Here is a 6,000-nt window from a genome sequence, read left to right on the forward strand (position 1 = left end):
CTAAACCTCAAACCCATCAAAGGAAACCCAACTATCTGCCTGTTATCTAAAGCACAATCTGATGAAAGTTGGCTGTGGCACCGAAGGCTCTCTCATCTCAACTTTAAAGATATCAACAAACTTGTTACTGGAGGTCATGTTCGAGGTCTTCCATTGCTCAAGTACGATAGAGATCATTTGTGTGCTGCATGTGAAATGGGGAAGCAAAGTCATAAAAGTCATCCATCTATAATAAACACTAAAGTTGTTGAACCACTAGAATTACTTCATATTGATTTGTGTGGTCCATCATCTATCGAAAGCATCGGTGGTAGCAAGTATATTCATGTTATTGTTGATGACTTTTCGCGTTTTACATGGGTGTTCTTTCTGAAGCTTAAATCTGAAGCGACTCATAAGCTAAAGGTGTTCATCAAGCAGATTGAAGTACAGCTGAAGAAGGTCATTCGCAACATCAGGAGCGACAATGGTCTGGAATTCAAAAATAGAGAATTCGAAGAATTTCTGGAAGAAAAGGGAATTAGTCAAAACTTCTCAGCTCCATATACACCTCAACAAAACGGGATTGTCGAAAGACGAAACCGATCTTTGTGTGAAGCAGCCCGAACCATGCTAAGTTTCGCTTCCTTACCTCTTTATTTTTGGGCTGATGCTATTTCTGTTGCTTGTTTTACACAGAACAGGTCATATCTCAACAAACGCTTCTCTCTCACTCCTTATGAGATCATCAACAACAGGAAGCCAAACGTGAAGTTTTTCCATGTGTTTGGTTCACGATGTTTTATCTTCAATTCCAAAGAAAACCGCAACAAGTTCGATGTCAAAGTCGACGAAGGGATATTTCTAGGCTATTCTCTCACTTCTAAAGCGTACAGGGTATTAAACAAGCGTTCGAGGAGAATAGAAGAAACTTACTACGTGACTTTTGATGATAACTATGTCAAAAAGCTAAAGGCCAGTGAAGACACAGCTGGGGAAATCTTTCCTCAAACTGGCCAAGTCACAGCCTCGATCGCTAATCTATTCGAGCAGTTCATGGAGCTATTCGATGAACTAGAGAAGGCCATTCTCTCTGAAGCCAGTGCAGCAGACAACAAGGTAGATCATATGAAGCAAAGTGTTGAAGACGCTGCAAGGAGAATGAATGAAGGAGGATCAAGTTCTGATGAGCCTCCCTCACCTAATGCTGCAGTCGAGGGGGAGGATCCACCATCATTATCCCAGTCAAGCTCACAAGTTGAGGGGGAGCTAAGGTCTCAAACTACTCCCGAAAGCACTTCACCAACCGAAAGTTCCTCACCATCCGAAGGTGCATCATCGCCCGAATGCTCCACACCACAAGAAACCTCTGAAGCTCAAGATTCGCAAGGCATTCCTGAAAGCTCATCTATCGAGGGGGAGCAAGCTAATATGTCTTACGACTATGCAAGCCAGTCCGAACTAGAAGAAATGATAAACGCTGAATTGGATCCAACCTTTGATCCAAACTACCCTCCTCTCACCAAATGGACCAGAGATCATCCTGTCTCTCAAGTTGTTGGTGATGTCTCTGAAAAGGTTCTGACCCAATCACAACTCAAGGCAAAACAGACCTCCTTATTTTCCAAAGTTGAATTCTGCATGTTTAACACCTTCGTATCAAAAGTTGAACCAAAGACAGTTAATACTGCTCTTGATCACTCCGATTGGGTTCAAGCCATGCAAGATGAACTGAACGAATTCGAGAGGAACAAATTCTGGCGCCTTATTCCAACTCCTCCAGATGCCTCGGTTGTTGGTCTTAAATGGGTCTTTAGGAACAAAATGGATAAGGAAGGAAACGTAATTCGAAACAAAGCTCGTCTAGTCGTGAAAGGATACTGTCAGGATGAAGGGATTGATTATGAAGAGACTTTCGCTCCTGTAGCTAGGCTGGAATCCGTAAGAATATTTCTAGCCTATGCTGCCCACAAAAACATTGAGGTCTACCAAATGGACGTCAAGTGTGCATTTCTTAATGGAGAACTCGAAGAAACTGTGTATGTGGAGCAACCTCCTGGATTTGTGAACAAAAAGTATCCTAATCATTGTTACATTTTGGATAAAGCCGTGTATGGACTGAAACAAGCTCCGTGAGCCTGGTATGAAACGCTGACTAAATTTTTAAAGATGTCCAAATTCAAGCAAGGTTCGGTTGACCCAACCTTCTTTCGTAAAAAGGAAGGTAACCACCTTATGATCGTTCAAATTTATGTCGATGATATCATCTTTGGCTCAAGGAATCCTAGCCTAACAACTGAATTCAGAAAGCTGATGGAGACTAAATTTGAAATGAGCTCAGTGGGTCCTATTAACTTTTTCCTTGGTTTAAGTATTAGACAGGGATCCGAAGGCATCTTTATTAATCAGGAAGCTTACACGAAAACTCTCTTAGCAAAATTTGGCATGATGAGAGATTCAAAAGTCAAAGTTCCAATGGCGTTCGGTACCAAGCTCACTCCATCCCTGGATAAACCGGCTATTGATATTAAGCTTTATCGTCAAATGATAGGTTCTCTAATGTATGTCACTGCTAGCAGGCCTGACATAATGTTTTCTGTTTGTTACTGTGCTAGATTTCAGGCCAACCCACGCGAACCTCACATGCTTGTAGTGAAGAACATTTTACGATATCTCAAGGGAACAACCTCTTTAGGTCTATGGTACCCTTCCAACTCAGGCTTCTTCGTTCAAGCCTACTCAGATGCAGACCTTGGAGGTTGTGGACTCGACAGAAAAAGCACCACTGGTGGCTGCCAATTCCTTGATGGGAAGTTGGTTAGCTGGCAGTCAAAGAAACAAACGTGCGTGTCTTTGTCTACAGCTGAAGCAGAATACATTGCAGCTGCATCCTGTACCTCTCAAGTGATTTGGATCCAGAGTCAACTTCGAGACTATGGACTCAATATGAAAAAGATCCCACTATATTGTGACTCTGAAAGTGCAATTAGGATCTGTCATAACCCAGTGCAACACTCCAAAACCAAACACATAGCACTGAGGTATCACTTCATCAAAGATCATGTGGAAGATGGAAACGTTGAAGTACACTTTGTTAGGACCACTGATCAACTGGCTGATGTCTTTACCAAAGATCTTCCTGAAGCATCATTCAACAAAATACTACAAGGGCTAGGTATGATGGAATCAGAGTTAGTACCACAAACTACCTCTCAAACTCAAACGTCAGAAGCGAAATAGACCGAACGTTCGGGTTCGGTTGAATCATCTGCACTCGCTCATCATTTCAAAGGTAGTTTTCTTGGTTGTAAATTTCATGTGCAAAGTTGTTAATCTTTTTGTCAAAAGTATTTCTTTTTGAAAGTCTAAATTCCTTGGTTTTCCAAAAATTTTCTAAATCGAAATCAATCGAAGGTTCGGGTTCGGTTTTTCAAAATTTTTCAAAACCGAAATCAATCGAAGGTTCGGGTTCGGTTTTTCAAAACTTTTCTCAACCGAAATCAACCGAACGCTCGGGTTCGGTTTTTCAAAATTTCTCAAAACCGAAATCAACCGAACGCTCGGGTTCGGTTTTTAAAAATTTTTCAAAACCGAAACCAACCGAACGCTCGGGTTCGGTTTTTCAAAATTTTTCTCAACCGAAACCAACCGAACGCTCGGGTTCGGTTTTTCAAAATTTTTCAAAACCGAAACCAACCGAACGCTCGGGTTTGGTTCCAAAGTTTTTTTTCCAATGTTTTTCTTTTCTTTTCCAAAGTTTTTTTTACTCTTTTTATATTCTTTCTGAGTCGTATTTTTTTTTACTTTCTTATTTTTATTTTTTTTTTATCAAAAACTCCAAAAATATTATATTTTCATTTGATTTTTGTCTTTCATTTTATTTGTGTGTTTGTTCGTTTATGGGGATATAATTGTTGGATTGGTTAAGTGTCCCTAGAAGCATGCTGTTGTATGTGCCCCAAGTCTCATAAGATTCTGAATAATAGCCTTAATGACTTGGTATACACAAACCTTGTCTTCCCAATTAGGCTATCACATTTATTCTAATCGTGAGGTACCTCACTCTCTTCTCACATGAGATAAGAGTTTTTTGCTTGGTCCTACTTTTCATAAGCAGAGGTACTTTTCTTTCTTACACCATCTCCATTACATTTCTCCATTAAATTCGTTTCATCAACGTAACCCATGAGACTCTCAGAAATTACCACTGAGGTTTATGGTTACTCAAAAACTGTGTTTATGATCTTAGTTTCGTGCCACTACGAGCTGAGTGAAACCCAAAATTCAATACCAAATCTGAATTGACGGTGAACAATTAATTTGCTCAAGTTTTCACTAATGAATTGACGGACGTATCCTCATTAAATCTCACATTTTTCTTTTGTGTGATTCCTATGAAATTGTTAAACACCATAACATTTCTTCCCCTGGGATCCAGTTTTATTTTTTTTGAGATTTTATATTTTACAAACCACTTTAAAATCATTTCCTACCTACTTGTTCAACAGACTACACCGGTCTCACAAGTACTTTGTTCACTTTCTATCTTATTTCAAGCTTAGAACTGATGAATCAAAGCCAAAGCCATCCTAAGGAACCTAATTAAAAGAGGCCTTTCAACACTTCTTAATAAGTGTTTGATCGTTATTCAACGGGAAACCACACTAACACTTTAAGGACTCTCTTGACTTTGAAGGAAGAGATTCGTGCCCGGGATCATTTGTTTCGTGTCTTTATTGACATCACAATTATTCCTAAAAAGATTTGCTTTATTTATTTTCTTTTCACACCCTTCGCACGAAAATCTTTGATTTTCCAACATTCTGGTACTAATAATTACAGGCTTTTTCTTTGGATCGGTGATTAATTATAAAGATGTGGTCAAAATTAATCCACGTGGGCGCATTATTCAAAAGATGCCGTTACTTATTAAAGGGATAAGATGAAACGTTGCTGACTCAGGCGGGAGATTAATTGATTTGATTTCAAACGGCGGAACAGGGAAAGCGTGCGAATTTGAAGCGTCTAAACTGACATCGCAGACACGTGTGCGAATTTGAAACGATTCCTCTTTGGCACAGAAAGGCGCGTGTGGATTTGAAATGGTTTAGCAGAAACAGCGCTTGATGGGAGGCGTGTTCTTCGGAATCTGACACTCTCTCTCATGCGTGATCATCGGTTCCACAACTGTCACGCATCAGTCACTCCGAAAAACTCTTGGTATTTCGATGGAAGATTTGGGCAGATTTTTCTCTCTCCTTAAACCTACTATAAAATGCGACATCCTCTCTCATTTACCTCTTTACTGCATCATAATTCCCAAGAGAGCAAAAATTCCCTGAAACCTAACTATTCATCATCTTCTTCCCATCTTCAACAATGGCAGATTCATCCTCCGTTCACGCTACTTCTCACATCCTTCCCATTCTCCCTCAACAGTGTCTCGTAATCGATTTAACCCCTCAAGCATATGACTCCTACATGTTCCCAATCATCGAGTGCTTGAAGTATTCGCCAATAGCACCTGCACTTTCGAGGGTGGAATCAGTGCCCATGGAGCTCTTATCGCAGATTTATGCGACTACACACTATGATAAAGTGGTCGATAGGATCTTCTTCGAGGTTTCCGGTCACAAAGCCTCGATTTCCAAGCAACGATTTGGCTCACTGCTAGGGTTTGAAGCTGACCCTTCAAGGGTTAATCCGGAGACAATTCCGCTGGGGCACCTCTTCAATATGTTCTACAATATGGGGTACACGGAGGCGCTCACCTCCGTCGCAAAGTTCAAAAAGTCTTGCTTACCACCATATTGGAACGACATGTTCACTGTGCTTTTCAATGGTCTCTCAAAAAGGAGCTCAGGTTCAGATGGCTCCAGTCGACTCTTCCTGTCCATTCTGTACGGAGTTTACAACGGCGTCAACGTTGACTATGGGTTGGTTCTCCGCCAACAACTCATCCAAAGTTTATCTTCTTCTTCACGACATTCTGAGGTGTCGTATGCTAGGTTCTGGACCCTT

Source organism: Lactuca serriola, chromosome 8 (genome assembly GCF_051521515.1).
Source record: "Lactuca serriola cultivar US96UC23 chromosome 8, Lser_US96UC23_V15, whole genome shotgun sequence".
Lineage (NCBI taxonomy): Eukaryota > Viridiplantae > Streptophyta > Magnoliopsida > Asterales > Asteraceae > Lactuca > Lactuca serriola.